This window comes from Phascolarctos cinereus, unplaced genomic scaffold, assembly GCF_003287225.1.
Source record: "Phascolarctos cinereus isolate Bilbo 61053 unplaced genomic scaffold, phaCin_HiC Scaffold_4;HRSCAF=312, whole genome shotgun sequence".
In the NCBI taxonomy this organism is placed as follows: domain Eukaryota; kingdom Metazoa; phylum Chordata; class Mammalia; order Diprotodontia; family Phascolarctidae; genus Phascolarctos; species Phascolarctos cinereus.
The window spans coordinates 424819465-424844198 of NW_027555847.1; the positions used below are offsets into that span (position 1 = coordinate 424819465).

The 24734-nt window shown below is 34.9% G+C and overlaps 1 protein-coding gene across 1 annotated transcript in view; it reads right to left on the reverse strand.

The window, feature by feature from the left end:
* The window catches only part of CDH12 (cadherin 12), a 1313162-nt gene that overhangs the window by 916402 nt on the left and 372026 nt on the right, over positions 1-24734 (reverse strand). The window contains exon 2 of the mRNA XM_021000534.1: positions 8971-9062. The gene's annotated coding sequence lies outside the window, so the exon portion shown is untranslated. The remainder of the gene's footprint in view (positions 1-8970; positions 9063-24734) is intronic.

The following is a 24734-nucleotide window of genomic DNA, read 5'->3' on the forward strand; positions in this document are numbered from 1 at the left end:
GTTCCCGCATAACACTTAGCACTGGATGCTTTACACAGTAGACATTCAATAAATACTTGAATGAAAATCGCTCAGCTTACAGGAGCACTTTGCATCAGTATGAGAAGTTTTAATAATTATCTCCAATATGGGCTAAGAAACAGGAAAGTCATGCTAAAGAGATAAGCTATACAACGTCATAGTATCTCTCTAAGTAAGTTGGTCATAGAAATATAGGCTTAAAGAGTCATAGCTTAGAAAAGAAACAGGACATTTAATTCAAACCTCTAATTTTCCAGATAATGGATTGAGGCCCAGAGAAGAAAACCAACTTGTCCAAGGTCACACAGTTTATAAGATTTTCATTAGGGGCTTATGGTAATAGTTTTGATTCTGAAGAATGTAAGCACAAATATCTGAATGTACATGTGAAAAAGAGAAAACAACCCAAACATCTCCTTATTTGGATTATCCAATGCACTATCCTCCCCCACCAGAATAGATAACTGAATAATAGCTATGTTTAAAAAATATATCACTATACTGCAATATATATATTAGAAAAAATTTAAAATGAGAGATTATATTTGTGTTATATCCATAGATTCACCTCACCTTGAATATAGTTTCATCTTTTTGTAACTTTTCTTGATCCTGATTTCTTAAAAAAAATCTACATCTTAGACTTAAATAAATGCTGTAAGATTTAACAAAATGGTGATTTTAAAGTATTTTTTAAAGAACTCAATGGTTCAAAGGAAAAAAAATACTGCATACAAGGAATTCATTTCAGTCTAAAATACCACAGCCTTTTTTAATTTTAAAATTTGTTATTAAGAACACAGATGGTTTATTTACCATATGTTATAGGAAACAGTTACATCTACCTCTTCTTTTCATAATTATTCTAAATTCTGAGGTTCTATGTGATGTTTGTTAATTTTTGTGAAAATAGTGTTTATAGAAAGAACAAAACATTTGAAGATATTATCACAGTGACATAATGCCTGGTATATTTTCACAAGGAATAAAGTATTCACTATAATATATATTTGACAATTATATGTAAAAGAATTAACATTCATTTTTAAAAATATTTTGAGTTCCAAATTCTCTTCCTCTCTTCCCATTATCCCCCATCCCTTGAGAAGGGAAGCAATGTGATGTTGATTACACATGTGAATTCATGCAAAACATTTCCATATGAGTGTTCGCTCTTAAGAAGGATCAGATACAGTGATCTCCTGTGGCTCTCTCCACTCCCCACTGAAATGGAATCTTATTAATTGCTCATTTACTAGAGGTAGGGGGAGGGGGTGCTTCTTAATCAACTTTAAAACTATTTTCTGCTCCTTTCCCAAATGGCACATGTCAGTGCTAATTGAGAGAAGCCTTTAAAAAAAAAAACACCCTGGCACCCTTTATCCTTGCACAAAGATTACATGCACAGTGAGTTGTAATCCTTGGCTTTGCGATATTGCTTTACGAGGTTAAGAAGATGAATGTTCATTGCTTTTAATCCTTATGGTGATTTATGAGACTCTGGGTATCCTTTCCCCAGAGCATCTACAACTGTGTGGCTGTTCTGCCTGCTGCTTAAATTACACCGACATCTGCAAAGTAAATTATGGATTGTTGTCCCATACCCCACAAGCAAGCAGCCTCCTCATCTTTCCTGCAGTATTTCTTTGATTAGAACAAAGGGATTGTGCAGTTTTACTTGTTTATTTGTAGTTTGTTTATTTGTTTTTTAACTTAGCCAGGATAATATTATGATGAGCTGGACTAGTAACTGTCTTGCTAATATCAAAATAAGGTGACCCATAAAGATGGAGAAAAAAAATGAATTGATTATTTTATTTATTTAAAAAGCACCATTTAATAAATCACAGAAGGAAAGTGACTTTTAAAATTGAGAAAGTGTTATGAGAAAAATAGCACATTTTAATGTTCTTTACCACTCCTAACCCCCATGAAATACTTAAATTGCATTCTTTCTGTTCTGTCAATAAGTAAATTCAAGAGGGAAGCTGGGTTGCACAGTGGTTAGCATGTCAAACCTGGAATCAGGAAGGCTCATCTTCCTGAGTTCAAATCTGTCAAATCTAGCTTCAGACAATAATTTAGCTATGTGATCCAGGGTAAATCCTTTAATCTGTGTGCCTCAGTTTCTTCATCTATAAATGAGATAGAAAAGGAAATGGCAAACCACTCCACTATTTTTGCCAAGAAAACCTCAAATTGGAGTCATGAAGAGCTGGACATGACTGAAACAACTGAACAGAGCAACAACAACAAAATACAAAATATATCAAAGAAATTAAAGGAAGTCAAGAAAAGGAAAATATATTTGTACCATAGTTTCTTCTTTGCTATATCTTTTTTATATCAATGGTAGTTATCTGTCACTAACAAACTTAGTGGGTTCAAATTTCCACAAAAGAGAATTCCTAGTTGGAAATTAGCTTTATCTCAACTTCTCAGTTGAGTCAGACATAGCATGCTTAGAATTTCAAATAATTCTTCATTACTTTTTATCTCCATTTGCTTATGATAGTGTGTGGGGTGATGAATTATGATTTCTGATGATGAGACCATTGTTAAATGCTATCAGGAATGCCTCAAAGCAGTAAGTTACATTTACCAAAATTAGAAACATTCCATTACTTTCTTAAGATATGTTCATTTAACATAGTTTAACCCCATGAGGGAAAAAATGCACTTAAAAATTTTTCGATATAAGTTCCAGTAAAGTCTTACAAAGGTGGTTTGTTTGTTTAACGTGAATCTGTGTGTGTGTGTGTGTGTGTGTGTGTTAACATGGTTCTGGTTTTTTTGTTGTTGTTGTTAACACCACTGTCATCTTGGCAGGATGATGTGAACACAAAAACAGAAACGTTCAAATCATGCCCTCACTAGTCTATAGGATATATTGCTTCTTATGGGTTTCTATCAGTTTCAGTTTCACCTTATCAATGCCGAATGGCGGTGTTTCCTGAAAGTCAGAATCTAACATTTATAGAGGTCTTAGTTGTGGAAGAAGAGGAAGAGGAAGAGGAAGAAGGTGGAGAAGGAGGAGGAGGAGGAGGAAGAGGAGGAAGAGGAGGAGGAGGAGGAGGAGAAGGAGGAGAAAGAGAAGAAAGAGAAGAAGGAGAAGGAGGAGAAGGAGGAGAAGGAGGAAGAGGAGGAGGAGAAGGAGAAGGAGAAAGAGAAGAAGAAGGAGGAGAAGGAGGAGAAGGAGGAGAAGGAGGAGGAGAAGGAGGAGAAGGAGGAGGAGAAGAAGAAGAAGAAGAAGAAGAAGAAGAAGATGATGATGATGATGATGATGATGATGATGATGATGATATTGGATCTACTGTTTGCCTCCATGGCAGCTGAAGCAGTTCTGAAACCTTTTCTCCTTGAGGGGGTCATTTGTAGATAGATCAGAATGAAAGTCTAATTTATATTATGGAAATTACTTGAGAAATACTCCTTGGCCAACTATTAAATTCAATGGACTTTGCTAGAACTTTTATGAGCTCCAGTTTATCTTTGCTTATAGATGCTTTAGTTGAAAGCCAATATGGCTAGGCAGAAAAAGGAAAAGAGACAGTAACTATAAGACTGCATAACAATGAACTACTATTCATGTGTAATGGATAAAATCAGTCTCACTGTTAAATGGTCACATCACACGTCCAATTCAACAAACATTAGTTTAAGTACATGGTGTGAGCTATAAAAAAAAACTGTACATGTGATGTGAATCTCTTACCTCATGAAGGTTAAAATACAGGAAAGAATCACAGAATCATCAATCACTGTGACATAGATTTAGAGAAGGAATCTTAGAGGCCGTGGAGTCAAATCCCTTCATTTCATATATGACGAAGTGGAGGAATAAAGAATTTAAGTGACTTTCCCAGGATCACAGAACTAGGTAGTGTTTGAAGTAGTATTTGAACTGAAATTTTCCTCACTCCCAGGCCAACACCACTGCACTAAGCTGTCTCAGGAGATATGTCACAAATATAAAGAATGACATATCGTGGCTTAGCACAGTGAATAGAGAACTGGACTCATCCAGAAGACCTGGCCTCTCTGAGCTCTGTTTTCAACTTTTTCTGAATTTCAAAACTTTGTTCCCTCTACTGCTGGCTCATTTAGGAACCTCTTTCATCTCCTGGGCCCTCCTCATGTTGGAAAAGCCTGCTCACTATGTAATATCCTTCTGTAATCCCCTCTTCCCTTTTCTCCCACTGAAGGAGTACCCATATTGATGAGATCACAGTTCCAATGAACTTTGATCACCCTTTCTTTACTCTATGATTATAGGTTTATTAATAACAACAACTAATAATTATGTAGTGCTTACTACCTACCAGGCACTTTACAATCATTATCATTTACAAGTTCAAAAAAATTTAATGGATAAATTCCTGAATTAAGACTTAATCTTTTTTTAAACTTGCTACCTGACTCCTGATCAAAACATTAGAGTACTAGGCCTAGAATCAGGAAGACCTGAGTTCAAATCTGGTTTCTGATGCTTACTAGTTGCATGTCTGGGCAACTCACTTAATCTCTGTCTGCCTTAATTTCCTCAGCTGTAAAATGAGGATGATTGTAGTGAGGATCAAATGAAATAATATTTGTAAAGCACCTTCTGCATAGTAGGTGCTTAATCAATATTTGTTTTCTTTCTTTTCCTGTAATCTAAGAGGCCTTGCTCTTTATATTAGCTGAGTTCTAGTTTTCTTGATAATTATTAATTAACAAACAGACTTCTTGGATCTAAAGTTGACAGTTTTAGTTTCAACAACTAATTTCCATATGTAGAAACCTATGGCTTAGGGAAGGTACTCCCAAGTTCAGTCTATACTGAGATTCAGGCATGCAAAGAATTTACAATTCATTTCTTACTTGAGTCTATATTGTCACAAACCTGGGATGAGTCAATGACTTGGGTCTTCTGGATTCTAGGTGATAAAATGCCTTTTCTACTTCAGGTCTCCCTTTTGAGGCTTCAGGATATCTTCTAACTGGCACATGACTGCTCATCCCATTTTAAATGCTGCCTCTATACAACTACTGGAAGGTGTTTTTCACCATGACTATTTAGCTATTTCTGATTATTCTGGCTTTAGCAAATTCCCTAGCTGGAATACAGTAACTGGTTTAGCTCTCAATGATAAATTTATCTATTTTATACACTGCCCTAACCTGACATTAAGGCCTTAGGTCCTAATGGGCAGTGAGGGCAATGAGGTTAGGCATCCATTATCTACTTCTCTGAACCTGGCTTCTTTATGTTCTCCTAGCATTGGGTCATCATTAAGGCTGACTCCCCCTGATCTAGCTCTTAACTGATATTCCATGGTAGTCCAGACTATTTCCCCTCTCATTGCCCTAACTTAGATAACAGATGAACCCTAGAGATTACATATGCTAGACTCTTACCTCAGTATTACTTCCTTCCTCTCTAGTATGATAGAGATAATATGTAACTTCAGGTTTTACAGCAATTAGACACAAGTTTGGGACTCCACACATAACCAGCTGATAAGCAAAGTGACACAGTACAGAGAGTGCTGGACTTGGAATCAGGAAGACCTGGATTCAAATTTCACTTCTGATATTTGCTATATGACCAGAAATAAGTTTCATTTAACCTCTTCACTTCAGGTAACTCTGTAAAACAAAAACAATTTAATAGGTGGCTGTCTGCAAAGGATGGATGTTGTTCCTACACACTTGGGATCACAGAATGGTGACTTGGTCAGGATTATTTGCCAAGGACTTTAAAAGAAATAATATAAAAAAAAAGACTTTAAAAAGAAAAATCTTATTTCTATCCTTAACACGCATTATCTTCATAGTTTTGCTGAAAAGAAATCTCTTCAATAAAATGTTATCCTAATCACATTCAACTCTGGACTTGCTTAGGTGATTCTTCACACAGTTACTCCGAGTAAATAAGCATCCAACTCATCCTACAAAATGCATATAATATTAAGGTGTCAATTTGAATGATTGCTCTGTCATTTGAGTAGGACTTCCCCTTTCCACTGTAGGAAATACAGCACCTCAATAATGTACTGTCAAGCCCAAGATTAAAAGATACATACAAACTATAGGATAGTTAGAAAATTTTGTGATGCATTTAATTCACAGAAAATATTTCCAACATAATAGGTATTGTCAAGCTAACTTCATTATAATATAAAGATAAAAATAAACAAAAAAGACCACACTATAATAATCCATTTAATGGTACACTGGTATATATGGATGCACATTTATAGAGAGACTTATGTCTTTCTATTAATTTGGGTGTATATATATATATATATATGTATATATTATATATATATGTACATGCAAATATTCAATATATATGTATACCTATGGTGTATAGGAGTGAGTATAAACACATACATACACACATACCCATACACATGTGTTTCTGTGTGTGTAAATATTTTATGTTTATATTATAATATATATTTTTGTGTTTTATATTATAATATATAATATATATAAATGCATGTGTGGTATATATTGGGGATAGATAAATATGCATGTATACATATTTGTATCTATACATGGTCTATATATTCTCTCTCTACACATATATGTGCATGTATATATATAAAATGTTATATGTTATTCTCAAAACATTAGTGTACTTTGAAGCTTTAATAATTTCAGAAGTATAAATGCTACAAACTTATAAAAACAAAATTTTAAAGGTTAATTTGTTATTATTCAGTCATTTTCAGTTGTGTCTGACTCTTTATAACCCATTTGGTGTTTTCTTGGACAAGACACTACAGTGGCTTGCCATTTCCTTCTCTAGCTCATTTTACCAATGAGGAAACTGAGGTAAATAAAGTTAAATGACTTGTCTAGGGTAACTAAGCTAATAAATGTCTACAACCAGGTTTGAACTCAGAAAGACAAGTCTTCCCGACTCCAAGCCTGGAATTCCATCCACTGTGCCACCTCGCTACCCCAAAAAGGTTAATTATTCATATTTTTTAAATGTTGATGTGTTTCTTATTAAAATTCAATAAAACCATCATATTGTGCTATACATCTTATCAATTTTTGGACTTTATAAAAAGTATCCTCATTTGCTACTCAGTAACTGAAAGGATTGCATTTATAATCCTAACTTTAAGGTCATCCAGAGAGTGAGGTTTTGATACATACACAGCAGTTTAGCTGTGACCTCCCAAGCCAAAGTCTAATGGAGATAGATTAGGTGACTCAGGTCACCTAATCTACTGATCCACCATTCTAAAAAAAGTGTCATTGAGGAACTGCCATTCATGCAGTGTATGATAAGAAGCCTTATATTATTAAAATTAAAATTATGTTACTCAAAATTCACAAAATCTGAAAAATTGAAAAGAAAGGTAAATAAACTTTCAAATGATTTTTCTAAGGTGTAGCATTTAAACTTATAAAGTTATTAAAGCTTTAAAACTCACTAAGACTTTTGAGGCATCTTGTATATACTTATATATGCATATGTAATTTTGGTCTATGTGTATGTATATATGTATGTTGCAGGACTTGTACTTTTACAGTTGTAGGGAACTCCTGAGTAAAGAAACTTCTACTAATGCAGTATGGTGATTTCTCTGAATTTCTCTCTTCAATTCTACCTTCCCAGGTATCAGTGACAGAGAGGTTGGGAGAAAGGAAAATACTCGTATAAAATCTCAAGTTTTTTTAAGCCCTCAACCATTTTAATAAATAATTCAAGCTGCTATAAAGACTCAAGAGAAGAAAGATCCATTGGTATTACTAGTCATAGGGCCAACACCAATTCAGGGCAAGGTAAGACAGCAAGCACTTGAAAGTGGAGAGCCAGTAACTGAAGGACACATCCAAAAGGATGAACTTGGTGAGAATTTGATTGTATAATTATATTTGGTTTTTAGCAGATATGAAGCTTAATGGCAAATTTGGAAGAATTTAAGAACAAAGCAAAAACCGTTTTTTGGAGCAAACTAATCTCAGGGGGGGGAAAAAAGGTTGGGGGTTTGGGAGGCTGGCTTAAGTTTGTAATCCATTAATATGGTCTCCCATTGAAATGTTGGACAAAAATCACCACAAGGTGCTGCATGCCTTTAGTTATATCACATTTGTGTAATTACAGGTTTTCCTTTCACACATTCTCTTGTCCTTTAATTGCCTTCCCTTTCCAAGGCTTATTATTCTCAATAGTGAATCTTAACTGATCACTGAGATGGAGCTGTGGACATCAAGCTTGTTTTGATAATAATCCAAGAATAGATTCCATAATTACTCTTCAGAAAGTGTCAGGATGCTGCCTTTACCAGCTACTTTTATCAGATGTGAACTTTAAGTATGTATAGAATGTCATCAGTGAATTCTATTCTCTGGCATTAGTTTCTTGTCTTGAAGAAAGGAAAAATGGCTTACAATTGATTACATAAGAAACAATTGAAGCAGATAGAGGCATATTAATATTAATATAGACAAGGGAGCTGGTGTCTTATCCTTTTCCCCCTGTAAAGGCTTCTTCAGAGGTTTGCCTTTGAAACAGAAATATCCCATTTGACAAAAGTAATACCCAGTAATTATGGGATGGGGGGGAGGGGAGTGAGGAAGCAGTGCTCAAAAGGAGAAAAATGAACTTCTCTCTTTTAAGAGGCTTGTGGCCAGAATTAAAAAGAGCCTTTGTTTCCTACAATCTACAGGTAAATTGAAATAGCTTGGGAAGAATATTGTCTTGGCAATGGTAAATATAAAATTTTCCCAAAAAGAAATGGTCGTTGTTAAAATTTTTCATTTGTGTTGTTTTGGAAACTGTTTTGTTAGTTCTTTTGGAAACTGTTTCCCTCAAGTTTCACCTTATCCTCTAAATAAAAAAAAATTCAGTCATCTTATTTTTAAAGCTATAATATATAACTTACAAAACAGAAGCAGTCAAGTTATTCAGATATGGACCAAAGAGATTTAAATCAGACCTACCTCTGAGAAGAATGTCATTATCCGAGACTTCAGAGAAGAATAATCCAATCTGACCACATAACCAAGTGTTGCTAAGTAGCTGGTATCTTGAGCTGGAAAATCAGATGGACACAATTCATTGTTTACTACTGTTTTCATGTTTTCTTTATGATTTTAATTAACTAAGGATCTTAGTTTTACATTAATGCATTTGTATTCATTGCTAACACCAAAGAACATTTTGTTTTGTTTTAAAATTCACCTTTACTAGTAAAGGATTCAGAGTGGCTTCCTAAAGTTCACAGGTTGCAGCTAAGTAGTAATGATTGTATGTAAGTAGCTTCATTATAAGCAGGGTATTAGGACAGTTTGGGATTTTTTTTGACCTTCAAATGTTTATGTATTGCATAAAAATGTCAATTCTTTGTATACAAAATCACACTGGCCTATGTATTTCATCAAGTAGCACACATTAAAATACCTAAACCAATAACTTTCTTAGGTGTGAGATATAATGAAGTGGCTCAAGTGTTATGCTTATAGTGAGAAAAAACTGGGTTCAAATCTAATCCCTGACACTTACTAGCTGTATGACACTAGACAAGTCATTTAAGCTATTTGGTGCCACACAAAACTCCCATGGACCTAACAGATTTATTTAGAGACAAGTTTCAATCTGATTCAGTGGATGGAAGTCCCATGCTGATGAAATCACAGATCTTTCATAAAATCCCATATGGGAGATAACATGGTAGAATATTACTTCGCTAATTTGCACTTCTCAATTTTCATTAACGATTTTTAGTCAATGTGCTTTGTTGCTGTGTTCACCTTCAAATGTACATTCAATTTAATGTAGGACAGAATTGAGTAAGCACTGAAATAATAATGAACCCTGAATGGTACTTGTTTGTCACAATTGGGGATTTAGTACAGAATAGTGAGAAACAATGCGGTGTGTTGAAAAAAGCCCTGATGAGAGTAAAGAAAAAACCTTGTCCAATGCCTATTTTTGCTACTGAGTGTTTTTCAAAAGTCATTAAATATGTCTGAGACAGAATTTCTACATTTTTAACATGAAAAGATTGGATTACATTAATCAGTTAATGAATCAAATCAGCATATAGTAAGTACCTATTATGTGTCAGGCATAGTAGAAAGTGCTGGGATATAAACACAAAAAATAACAGAATCCTTAGATGTTGCACTAAAAGGAAACTTAGAGATCATCCAAGCGTTTCAGTTTTATAGATCTAGAAAGTAATGACCTGAGAGGTTAAGCCAAGATGATCCCTAACCTTCAACCTCAAAATTTATATGATTCAAAATATTTATTTTATAAGAAATGAACTCCATCTTCATTATTAAAAATTTAATGTAATCACAGTGCCTGCATTTGGTTATGACAGGCATAGTAACTAATGCTGTTTTGAGAATTTTAATTGTGATAGATTAGAAAAGCTGTTTGACATTTATAGCACCTACATCCCCAATATAAAAATCATTAATTAATCCTCAATCTTTTACTTTCAGAAGTAGTAAAAGTTTATTTCTCTGTTAAAAATTTTATGAATTCCTATTTATGTAAAATGATTAAACAGTCCCAGGTAAATTAATCACCAACTTTGGATGTTTTTATCTCTTTAAAACATGAAAACTTGTGGATAAAGTGTGTTGTTTTTTTAAAACTGGGGTAACTGAATCTATTTTGTTAATATTCTGATTTCATATACTTTCTACATTAATAGCAATGTATATTTAATTTGATTCACATAACTGCAAGCTCTAAATCATCTTGAAATTACATTTTTGACTTCCAATAGGTTTTAAAGGTTGCTAATAGTGAAAAAGAAAAAAAAATAGAGAAGAAACTAAAAAGAAAATATGCCAGATAAAGTAGAGCCAAATTGAAAAATGGAAGGTGAGTAAAGAACAGAAAACAAGTATACACAACGTCCATACAATGCTTGCCTTGATGGGGGACTTATGAAAAGAAGCCCCTTTTCCCTAGAAAAATGGCATATTTTGCCATTTTTAAAAGGAAAGGTAACTTTTCACAAATTTCTGTTTTGGGGTACTGAATTTAAATATATATTAAAGACATAAATCCCTCACTTCACTAGAATACAATTCCCCACAGACTAGAATAGAATGGAAGGAGGCTCCCACTAGCACTCAATCCAAGGATTTGTATTTACTGTTAAATTTTTTTTTTAAAAAAAGCTCCTTATGAAACAAGCTCACTTTTTGAGACACACCAGCAGCCTCAGTCAAGGATAAATTTTATAAAAAATCTAACCTAGGGTCATAAGTTTAAAAATTGTTGAAAAAAGGAAAATAGCACAGCATAAAATCTGAATTCATTGTTGTGTCCTGTTTCCTACAACATTGTTTTGTTTCCATGAATGAATAAAATAACGAATGAGTAAAACCAGTATTTATTATGCACTTATTATGTGCAAAGCACTGTCTAAGTATTATGGATATAAGGGGGAAAGCAAGAGCAAGACAGTCTCTGCTGTCAAGGAGCTCATACTTTAGGAGAAATAAACAACACACGTGGAAGGGGGTGCAGGTGCAAGTTAGTGTCATGTCCATGGATAAAAACTCTTCAGTTGTTTAACCAGCTGACAAAGAATTTTGTGGTAAGAATGTTTTATCAATGTCAGGAGTTCTTCCTCCTGTGGGAGTAAGAGTTTTATCACTTGCAAATACATTTGTCAGGTTGCAGCTCCACAAGCATGGTTTCCACGGACTATGGCTAAGATGGACAAGGCCAGAGTCTGGTAGGGGAGAGTAGAGGCTTTGGAGGGTCAAGTAGAGAAGGATTGCTATTACTCTCACTTTGTGGCTGCTCTGCCTCTTGATGGTAGTTGGTCAGTGGTTGACTTTGGTGGCAACAAGATAGAGAGGGAGGCCCATTCCCCACAAGGATTACTCCTTTCAATGATGGCTATAAGGGCTATGCTTCTAACATGGCTTCTTAGCACAAGTTGCCTTCTGTCTACTGTTCAGAATACCTTGCTGCTACAGCTAAGGTGATTTGCCTGCTTCCCATCATTAGCCATTTATACCTATTTCTATGCCTATATCTATGTATCTAGATCTAGGCACATAGATCTAGATCTAGATCCTTAGATACAGACATATAGATTTGCACAAGTTTGTATGTGTGTGCATATGTGTATGTATGTATGCATGTTATGTGTTTGTATTATAGACCCCTCCCCAAACCCTTTTGAACTCCCAAGACTTGAAAAAGTCCTAAAACCTGGATTGGCCAATCAGGAGAGTCATTTTGGCTGCTTTGTTTTGCTCTCTGAGTGAACCCAAAATACCCCTTCCTGGGTCAGCAACTACAAGGCCAGATGAAGCTGACCAGGAGCATTCTTCTGTTTATGACTACCAAGGACAAGGCACCTTAACCCAAACACTGTCTCGAAGAATGGGACTTTTCTTATCTTGGTATTCTACAGACACGTTATGTTACGTTACGTTACGTTACGTTACATTATGTTAATGATAAAAGAAACAGACATCCGGGGTCCATAATTTCAATGGACACTTTGATACTTCTATCTTATTCTATTTACAACCTATCTAATTAAGCAATTCCTTTCTCACATTATGGTTAACATATATGGAGACTATAATTTGAGCTGACAGACATCCTGAGCCAGAAAGGGGGGGGGGTGAGAGGAAATTGCTCTGAAGATATAAAATCCCCTTTTGTCTGTCCATCCTTGGGCTCATTTGTATAATGAGCTCCCATGCATATCTCTATATGCATGTTCTGCAAGTTTTGAGAGAAATAAACATACATATGCAGCTTAATTTTGTTTGTCTTTCTAAGAACGAACTAAGTAATGGTTGACAGTATATACATATACATACATATATACTTGTGTGTGTATATATACATATATATATAGTGTATATATATATACACGTATATATACACATATATATACGTGTATATATATGTATATATATACACACACACATACCATCTGATTGTACAATACTTGTGAGTTGAAAGAAATGAGAGAAATGATTATCAATAAGAAATCATTTGAGGATATCCAGAGTCCCCCTCCTTTTTCTAAAGGCCTGAAGAACACTGCTGATGAGATTGGAGTAACTTTCATTGTTTAGACCCCACTCAGTTAGGGTAGCTATTGTGTTCTGCTTAGGCTTGGGTAGGGCATAAATTCTTTGAATGGATTGCCTAACATTGGGTTTACCTTAAAAAGTGAGTGACTCAATCAAAGTTTAGGTCCAGCTTCTCCTTGTAGTATTCATTCTCTCATTAATTATTACCAAATCAAGGTTGATTCCCACCCAGGACAACACATAACTCTTAGAAGGGTGAATAAACTATGAGCCTGCCACCATGACTGTCTTTGGTCTAAGAGAGAGATGCCAAATGACCACACTTTTATTAAAATGCTGGCATTATTAATAAAATCATTAAATTACCCAGAAATCATGTCTCTTAAACTTTTTAATGCCACAAAATGATTTTTTTTTCCTTTTTTACTAAAATGACTTGAGTCTCTGAACTTTAGAGAGAGGATTACTTTGATCTGATGTGTTTATACCAGATTCTCTCAATTCATTTTAGAGTTGATATTTCTGGAGCAACACTTTTGAGAAAAAAGCCTAGCTTATCAATACCTTTCTATAATCAAATAGTAACAGGAATACTGTTAAGAAATTTATATGGTAATATTATAGTCTTTCTAATTAATGTCTGTGGGTATTATTGACCGAACAGTAATAAACTGGATCAATAAATCATAATTGGAACTAAAAACAAGGCAAAAAAGATGAACATGAATAAATACATCATAACTATTTAGTTTTCCATTGTTCCATATTAAGATAATTTTTGTAATTATTGATATGGTTAAATAAATTTACTGAAAATATTGCTTCATTTTATATAAGATATTTGAGGAAAAATAACATGTGATTGAATATCTAGTACCAGGGTCACTAGACCAGCTCTCCCTCTATCTCTTTCTATTTCTTCTGTTTTTTTTCTCCCTCCATTCTTATGACCCTTTTTTCATTTTTTTGTTTTTTGCTTCTTTCTCCCTCTTTTCTCTTTTTTTTTCTGACTTTCAGTTCCTTTCATAGAAATAAATGTATATGTATGTATCTAACCAAGGGGTGAGTGTGCGAGGATAATATACATGCTAGCAAACAAATGAACACTGAGTGTGTGCAGGCCATTTTTTGTTCATGAACAAACACAATTGCCTAAAGTCCATATTCAGATAGCAGATTATTTATAGGTTGGGGAATAGAACATGTCTAGATGTAAAAAAAAAAAAAGAAAAAAAAAAGAAAATATTGAATGATGACTTTCTAAAACATAATGGACAGTAATTATTGGTGGTATCATGGTTTTACAATTCAAACACTGTAATCCTTTAGATTCGTGAAATCAATTTGCCTCAATGAAATTTTAAACTCACTATTAAATGCATGATTTTTTCTTTCAAAATTACTCAATTCAGATTTTAAATAATTCAAAGCATTCTGAAGCACTGAATGAAGCTAGCCAGGTTGATGTACTAAAATAATAATCACATTTATATATACAGCACTTTAATATTTGCAAAGTACTTTAAAATATTATCTCTTTTTTCCCTCAAAACAACTCTGGGAGATAGGTACAGTTATTATCCCTATTTTACAAATGAAGAGACTGAGGAAGAGTGATATCAGGGTCTTGCTCTGGGTCAAACAGCTACTTAGTGCTTAAGGTTGCATTAGAACACAGGTCCTCCTAACTCAAGGTCCTGATTTCATAATTCCAGGTTCAATCCTCTATCCACTGCACCACCTACCCACCAATATCAGAAGAAGGGAACTGAATTACAAGGAGGGAATCTCTTACTTGGTGGAGACATTATGAAAATGATAGTAAGTTCTCAAATATTTGAAGGGAAGTCAAGCATATGGAAAAAGCATTTGTTAGCATTTGCTATGTGCTAGCTACTGTGCTCACTGGGATTAGACCTTTACCGTTTAGCTCTAGAGAGTGTTATGACTACTTGAGTGGAATACATGAAGGGTAATATTTTGGCTCAGTTTAATGAATAACAACCCTAAGAGTGATAGAGAAATGGAATGTGCTGCCTCCTAAGATGATAATGGTTCCCTATCACTGGTAGAATTTGAAAGAGGGCTGAGTGACTGATGGAGTATTGTAATAGAAGATACTGGGGCAGCTAGGTGATACAGTAGATAAAGTGCTGGGCCTAGAGTTAGGAAGACCCGAGTTCAAATCTGGCCTCAGACACTTACTAGCTGTGTGACTCTGGGCAAGTCACTTAATCCCATTTACCTCAGTTTTCTCATTTGTAAAACGATCTGGAGAATAAAATGGATACCACTCCAATATCTTTGCCAAGAAAACTCCAAATGGTTTCATGAAGAGGCTGACATGACTGAACAAGAGAAAATGTAAACTTTAGGTAGGTATTAGACTAGATAACCTCTGAGTTGTCTTGTAATTCTGATATTCCATGATTCTTGGTGATGATACTACTATAAGCACTATTAGTAAGTTATTTTACCCTTTTCCTAAGGTATTATGGCTGCATAAATTAACGAAACTACAACCAAAATATCTAAGCCAAACTGTCAAACAGAGGTAATGGCAACAATAAAAAATGAATCAAATTATTAACCTAGCAACAGAAACTTTAGGATCAAAATTTGAATTAAACATGGAGAAATGTCAAAATATGAGTTGATATCTGTTTTAATCAGCCAAAATCAGAATCACAAGAGGTATCTCTTGCAAGGAAAGGTAAGAGACTTATTAGGTTCTGTTTATGAACATTAGACTTATGAGTTGAAATGGGATAAAGCTGGAGAGAAAGAGTACTAATGGAAAGGATGTTATGGGCAGAGATGATTGGGGGGTGAAAAGCAAGCATGAGAAGAAGAATAAATACATGGATGCTTCCAGCTTCATGCATCACCTAGGACCAAAGATTAGCCTCATTATATCCAGTCATGCTATTTCCCCATTGGATTCTGATCATTAGAACAGCCTCAGAAAAGTTTAGGATCAATAAATGGATACATGTGGCATGGATCTACTAGATTGAGGATGGATGCTTAGAATGGGGAGAAGAGCCAGGAAGTTTTGGTTGAAAAAGATGATCCATGGGTTCATGATGATTTGCAGAGGAGGGTAATGAATTATTAGCTGAGCTTTTCTCTTACTTCCATAGCTGATGAAAGGGGAAAATCTAAGCACGTGGTCCAGAGAGCACCAAGTGATCATGTCACCCCAAGAATTCTAAATAATTATAAAGTAATATAATATTTCAAAATTTTAAATGATCCTACTACTTATTAGATACTATTCCCATGTGTATATATATAATATATATGTACATATGTATGTATGTATGTATGTATGTATGTATGTATGTATATACATAAAGAAGAAAATGTTCTTATTTAGTAAGGACTGCTTCAACATTATACCTCTCATTTTCTTTATTTACTTTAAATTACTATGAAGAACTTGTTTTCTGCCCCTCTAAGATTTTCAGTGTAGTTGCCTTGAGAAAATGTAGAGATCAAAGAATATAATATACTATTGGGGCCTGATTATATAGCTTCTGGTAAAACTATGAATTAAATCCACACTGGGTGCACATGAAAATATTCATGATTACATTGAAGTTTTCAAAAACATTTACAAAATAAAGTTAATGCTGTCAGAATTGTTATCAACCATGAAACTGTAGAAGAAAGTTTGCTGAACCAAGTGATATAGAGCCTACATAGCTTGAAAGAAAACCACACCATTAAAATTAAAGACATTTTTCAAAAGAACACAATTAACCAGCAGGTCAAAAGTCTAGTCTACATTAAATTATTTATCACTACCCTCTGCTTTTGGTCTGACATATCAGGAATCTTGCTAAAACTGTTTCTTTCCTAACAGTTAATTAGATACAGAATAAATGTATGGGGCACACATTACAAAAAGAAAAATTAGGGTATTCAGTAGAGCTATTATTTCTATTTTTGATCACCTGTGGCTTTCCAAAATATAAGCTTTCTCTATCAATTTAACTGATTTATTCAAATTAGTACTTGTCACATTTATCATGAATTCATGTTTTGCTTTTATTTCCTACATCTTGGTTGGTGGATGGATATGTATAAACAGAATTTGAAAATACATGGAATCATATAATTTTAAAGCAAGTTGGGAAACAAACTTTGAATCTTTGATTTGGGAATGCTAATTAAAGTTTTATGTACTCTAGTATAACCAATTCATTTAAACAATAGGAAAGTGAGAGTCTGAAATGGCATTCCTAGAACCTGACTTCAAGTCACTTATAGCTAAGGGAATTTGGACAGACCTTGTATCAGAGATTAGACTAGAAAGAATCTGAGATTCTAAAAGATGGGGTTGAGAAAAAAAGTTCATGAATAATGACATGGGAGATAGGCTATGCAAAGGCCATGGAAAATTGAGGCAGAACGAAATCTAAAGGACTAAAGGAAAGTCAGTGACAAAAATGTAGAAAGCATAAAGGGAAAAATGCGTAAAAAGTCTTTGGAAGGTAAATTGAAGTCAGATTATAAGGAACTTTAAAATGTTCAGTAGAGGAACTTATTGGATTCTAGGCACAACAGGGAGTAACAAGCTTTCTGAGCAGTAAGTGACATAATCACACCTATGTTTTTGAAATATCAATTTATCAACTGTGGAGAGAATAGACTGGAGACCATTAGGAGGTGTTTGTAATAGTCTAAGTCAGACGTGAAAAGGCATAGTTCATGTCTATGTAGAGGACGGGAAGGATACAAAAAAAGGTATGGAGGCAGAATAGACAAGACTTGGCAAATTATTGGATGTAGGACAAGAGGGCAAAGGTAATAAAGAGATTAGAACTGTCTCCCTGGTTAAGCACCCAGGTTACTGTAAGACCTAGGATGGTTAGGAAGAGGTGTGGGTTGTGGAGGAAAGATAATTGGTTCTGTTGTTTTGGATGTACTAAATTTGAGATACCTAGGTAGCTGGTAATATGAAATAAGAAAGAGAGAGAAGAAGAAAAGATAAAAGAGAAGGAAGAGAAAGAAAGAGAGAGAGAGAGAAGAGAGAGAGAGAGAGAGAGAGAGAGAGAGAGAGAGAGAGAGAGAGAAGAATCAGAATTTGGATAGAGATAGGGACTGGATCTGTGATTTCATTGCTATAAAGAACACCCAGGGAAGAAAGTCCTTCTGCCAATGCAGGTAAGTAGATTAGAATGCTCTCAGCAACTCAGAGCCTTAGACAGTTGTCTAGAGCATTGATCAGTTAAGCAATTTGTACATTGTCACACAGGTATTGTCAGAGGAGGAACCTGAATTTGGATGTGTGTGTGTATGTGTGTGTGTATGTATACACACACACACATGTTTACTTTGAGGTTGTCTATGTCTTAAGTTACATTGCCTCTTAAAGAACATGTCCGCCTTTTAAAATAGTAATATTAAGGACACACGAGTTATTAGTGACTTTTTTGGAGAAGGCCAAAAGAGATAAAAATTGGTAGGTGTGACTGACAAATATATCATAAGATATCTGGAGGGAGTGAATAACAGATTAAATGTACCTTGCTTTATCTTATTACAGGGAGACTCAGCTATATTAATGTTGAGTCAATTATTTATTTTGTAATTCCTTTGTCTACAGCTTGGGCTCATTTGGCTCTGCTGGGTTATTTGTGGGTCTGGCATCCAAGCTTGCTTCCCTTGTCAATTCCTTTCTTTGCCAGCGCATATTCATCACAACTGTCTCATTTGTCTTGGGGACAAAACATATCTTTTCGGTGCCTTACAACCATAGAGAACTCCTTGAAGAAGGATGACTTTTATAGACTCCAGTTTGTTTGCTGCCCCTAAAAAACCCTTACAACAACAAAAACAAAAACAGACAGCTTTGCTCAATTTGTTCTTTGACCTTCTGCACTTGCAACTGAGCAGGCAGTCAAATGGCCAGAAAATAATTTAAGTACAAGTATCACAGACAATTTGGAATCTCTTGCATAGTTTATGATACAAATGAGGTTTGCATTTCATTTTTATACTTCTTTTTAAGAGTATATTTTAAAATTCACATCTTAAAACCAAATGATACCTCTGAAGAATGAGTATATTTCCATATATATATGAAATATATGCATATGCATGTATATGTATACATGTATGTATGTGTGTATATATATGTATATGTGTGTGTGTATGTGTGTGTGTATATATATATATATATATATATATATATATATATATATATGTACGTATGTATATCTTCTGTTTCCTACTACTGTAAACATGGAAGTTAAGGATTAAGCAGGGATTCTAAACCTTTTTTGTCACAGACTTCTTTGGTAGTTTGGTGAAGTCTATTTCTCTCTGTTTTTAAATGAACAAATCAAAATACCAAATACTACAAAGACAACCAAATATATTGTAATATGTTTCACAATATTAAAAATACTAAAAAAAAAAACCTTTTTGGGGCGTACATGAAGCCCAGGTTAAAAAGCAGGAGGTAAAGGATATAGATCATGTGACAGTCTGGGAATCTTATTTCATGGCAAATTCTGCAATGAAATGACCTGTCTGTCCAGCTAATAAGTGATAGAAATGTTCACTAAACTCTGATGCAGGAGAATATAATTGTCTTTTACCATCTGGTAGGTACATAAATATATATGTAGAATAGGCTAGGCCTCCAAAGAGGTCAAGTTGTTAGGGGAAGAGTGTAAATCAGGCTTGGTTTTGCCAGGCAAATTATAGAATATTCCTTGTATCTAAAAGGTAGTTCAAACTTAATTTCCACAGACATCTCAGACTCAACTTGTCCATGACCAAAATCATACATTGCCCTAAAACTTTACACCTTCCATGAACAAATGAATGAAGTATTTATTAAGCAGTATGTCAAAACCACTGTCATAAGTACTTTGGATTCAAATAGAAAAATAAGACAATCTCTACTCTCAAGGAGCTCATATTTTAGGAGAGGTAACAACACACATGGAAGGTTTCAGGCGAAAGTCAAATGGAAAGGTCCCATGGGTAAGGGTAAGGGTATGGGTAAGGGTATGGTGGCAAACATATGCTAATGCTTTTACTTTAATGACATTTCTATTCATAAAATCATTAATTTCTAATGTGAAACCAGTTGACATTAACAAGGACTTTACTGACAGTATTTTTTCTAGCTCTTCAATTGATGTAGCTATAACACCAACAGGAGTAGTTGCCAATCTACATACTGAGAAAGTTTACTTCAAGGAATGATGACTAATGAGTACTGGCTGAAAGAACTGCTATTCAGAAATCTCTCGTGTTCAGGATCTTGGACTGTCTCAAAGAGTGTCTTGGGGAAAGGGTGGTCAAGGGAGTGGTGGGAGTTTAACTTGCCTGGCACATGATTCATCTTATTTCTCCCTCAGCGTGCCCCACTGTTTATGCCAGGGCTACCTATCTGTCCTGAATCGCTGTTGGTTCACAGATGGTGGGTTTTGCTGGCCCCTTCACCACAGGAATTGCTTCCCCAGGCAATGTCTTTGAGGACTGAGCTGGAAGTAGGACCAACGGTCTGGAAGATGCTGCCACACACAGGGCTCTTGTGCTTGTCATTTTTCCTTATTTCCCTGTTTATTTTGAGGATATCACTGACCTTCCCACACCCAGGTCACATTTTCAGTCATCCTTGACTCCTCACACCTTCGCTCCCCACATATCAAAACAGTTGTTGTCTTGTCTATTTTACTTCCCAATGTGTCTAACGTGTAGCCCCTTAATAAAAGGTACTCCATTCATTCATCCTTTACTCTAGAAGAGACCCTTATTGACTCTCAGGTGGAATAATAAAATTATCTCCTAATTATTCTTCTTACTTTGAGTGTTTCTGCTCTCTGATCTATCTTCTAAGATAACAGTCAAATTGATCTGCCTAAAATGGAAGTTTTACCATGCCACTCCACTACTCAAAATTCTTTCACACCTTCTTATTCTCTCTAGAATAAAATTAAAATGACTCAAACTAGCATGTAAGGTTTCTACCTACCTTTTCAGTCTTAGTTTGTATTTTCCCCTTATACATTCTCCATTTCAGTCAAATTAACCTGCTAGCTGTTATGAGCCCAGGACATTCCATTCCCCACTTCAATGTCATTACAAAACAGTCACCATATTTATAATACAGTCTTTCCTCATCTCTGCCTCTCAAGACTCTGGAAATTGGGTGGTGCCTCCTATATAAGGCATTTCATAATCAACTCCCCAGTCTGGTTATTAGTGTCCTCTTCCTCTTGATATTTTTTCTCTTGATATTATATTGAATGACTTTTATATACTTTGTTTTTACTCATTTGTGTGCATGTAGGGTACAAATCCCCTAAGGGTAGAAACAATTCAATAGAAATCCCAGTTTTCATCTTTGTACCCCTGGGAACTTGCATGTACCAATCACATACAAAATATTTGTTTAAGTGAATTGAAATGATAAGGAAGTCTATTAATAGGCTCCATCAATCAATGATTTAGTCTGTACAATATATGTCTGGGAATTCATATTGAGAGAAAGGAGAAAAGGACAGTTTAAGGAAGGCAGCAATAATATGAACAAACTACAAAACGTGGGTTTAGATCTATATCATGTTACATAAGCATTACTGGAGACATTTCTTAGCCTCCAAATTTTTTCCTCTTCCAGGTACTTGAAGTGGCACTATGGAATTCTTCTTTTGATTTATGTCATTGTGTCTCTTTTATAGTTTTGATGGAATAAACACTGAAATTACTTTCAGGTGGTTGTGTTCCTTACTATCTATGTTAACTTGAGCAAATCATTTCATTTTTACAGTACTTAAATATCTCATCTGTAAAATTAGTTAGAGTGTTAGACTAAATAAAATACCTATATGGTATCCTGTGGATCTGTATTTATGAACACTGTGGCTGTTGGGATCAAGAGAAAGGGAGAAGTTAAGGAGAAATCTAAGGAGTTAAGAAATTAAGGAGAAAGATGAGGCAGGTATGGATGTAAAATAGACTTTTTCAGCATTGATCGTTCATTTTAGTAAATAAAACAATCTTTACATATGATTTGGGTTTGACATTATAGAAGAGAACCCTTTCTGATTCTGCTTTCATTGCTCTATTGTCATGTATTATCTATATCATCATGTGGGTTATAAGATGCTAAGATAAACAGTCGTCACAAACCTCAATATATCGATGGATCTGTGATCTTATTGATACAAGTAGTCCTAATAACAATGACATAATACCTTACATTTATATAACACTTTTAAGTTTTGTAACATGTATGAAGTATATTTCAATTGATCTTCATGACAACTCGGTAAGAAAGATGCTATTATCCTCATTTTACAGATGGGTAAACTAAGGTGAAGTGAATTGCTCAGAATCATAGTGCCAGTAAGTGGCTGAAATGAGATTTAAATCCTGATTTCTTGTCTAGCATTTAATTTGATATACCTACCATCAAAATCCATCCAATACTTTCATATATAGTATATTTTAGGTGTTATTCTTCCATGTATATATTAGACAAAGTTCCATTCAATGTTCTAGAGGCTCTTTTTTAGGTTCCATTAAAAAAAAAACTGTCATGGGTACAAGTAGAACACACGGACTTTAAGTGTGTTACCACGTGCCCAGTAGTAGATTTACTTTTCCAATCATGCTTTTCTTTCAGGACATTCTTTTCATCATCTTGTGTGTGGGTCACCACTGGAAAGATGCTACAGCTTATTTGCACTCTCTTTGTCTCACTTGTCTTTCTCTCATACGATATTAAACGTTTCAGGTAAGCTTGCAAAAACATAATAAACCAACAATTTACCCCAATTTGTAAAAGCATAATTCTCAATCTTAAACACCAGGGCTTCATATTTGAATTTTGTAATAGAAACACAGAAATGCTTAGGATCTATTAAATTACTTGAGGGGAGGGGATCATTCTCAGCTGTGGCAATGCCAGCAGAATGCCACAGTTAAATTAGGACCATTGTGGATTCCTCAATCATCCCTTTTCTTGGCATGTCAGCATTTATTGTTTCTGAACAAGATTTCTTTCCTCCCTGTAGTGCTGGGGGAAGTTTCATAGCTTCTTTCTTACCTGTCTCTAAAGTGAGTACATAATACTTTGGAAGCTTTCTAAAAATTTTTACTGCTAAAAATAATGGGGAAAATACAAAGTGAATAATCCCTTCTATCTCCCACTTCCTTGACTATTCCTACTTTTTACCCCCCCCCCACTTTGAGGCATTCTGAGTCTGGGGTAGTTGGGGATGATAATCTTCAGAATTTACTTTCTTTCTCCTTCAGTTTTCCCACTCCAGTGCCCTCAAATGTGGCCTTATTTTGGCCTAGGGGAGAGAGAAGAGAAGGGAGGAGAAAAGAGAAATACCAGTTACAGGGAAGAAAGGGAAGTTTTCATGGTCACCAGACCTAGGCTATCATAGAAACTTTCTCTAATAGAAAAGACAAGTCTTCCTGGCCTATCAGCCCTGATATCCTTCATGTTTGAAGACTGGCCAGAAGCAAGAGAAAGTGTAATAGTTATCAGTTGCTACGGGTGACAGCATAAATTTGCAACTTGAAAACTACTGCCTTCCTTAAAAAGCACAGGAGGAAAAGGACTATCCAAAGTTGTCAGACTCAGAAGGATTTCATTGCCTCTACCATCTTTCAAAGACATTTGACTACTTACTGGTCTCCAACATAAAGTAGAAGTGCAGAAATAAAGTACAAGGAAATGACAAGGTGCAACAAAAGAGCTTGGAACCAGGGAAAAGCAGAGCCTCATGAACCACACTGACTTCAGATCCCTAACTCTTCAGCCTAAAAGCAATACTCACATGTCTTTCTCACCTTCCTACTGCCGTTAAATGGCCCTGCTTAAGTTAATCATTTTCTACAAATCCTAGCTGTCAATGGACAAAAGAGCCAGATTACAAAGATGGACAGGATCCTGCAAGGTGGTCAGTTTAGAATATAAAGGCTTGCTGCAATGCACTTAGTATTACTTTACTATGTCATCCATTGACAATTCAAATCAGTTCAATAAACAAGAATGCTGGATTTGAAATCAGACTATTCACATTCACATTCCATTTTTGCCACTTACTATATTTGTAATTTTGGGCACTTATCATAAATTAAAGACACCAGTTTCTCATCTGTAAAATTAGGGGACTGTGCTAGATAATCTCTAGATCCTTCTCAACTCTAAATCTGTAATGCTCTAAATCTTATCACCTCATCTGACCTCATCTGGCTCACTATCTAAATCCCCGGTGTAAGACTAGGTCTCCAGAGGGTGTTGATTATTACTTTCCTCAGGGTTATAGGGGTAGCCTCGAGGGACTGAGGTAGAAAGTGGGGTGTTGTTCTTGTACTATTGCTCAAGAGCCCGTATTGGTGTGCTTCTCATTGATTATCAATTACCTAGCCAGAATCAATTTGCTTTTAGAAAGGAATATTTACTAATGTTGTATAATAACAAAAGGTATAGGTACAAAACAAAACAAACAACAACAAAATTAATTCCCCCAAGAGTCTGGAACAAATTCCTCCAGAAGCACATACATACTCAAGGAAAGAGTTAATTCAGGCTTAGACAGCACATGTGGCAAAGGGCTAACAGTCTCAGTTTCCTCATCTGTAAAATTAGAACAATAATAGCAACTACATCCCAATGTTTATTTGAA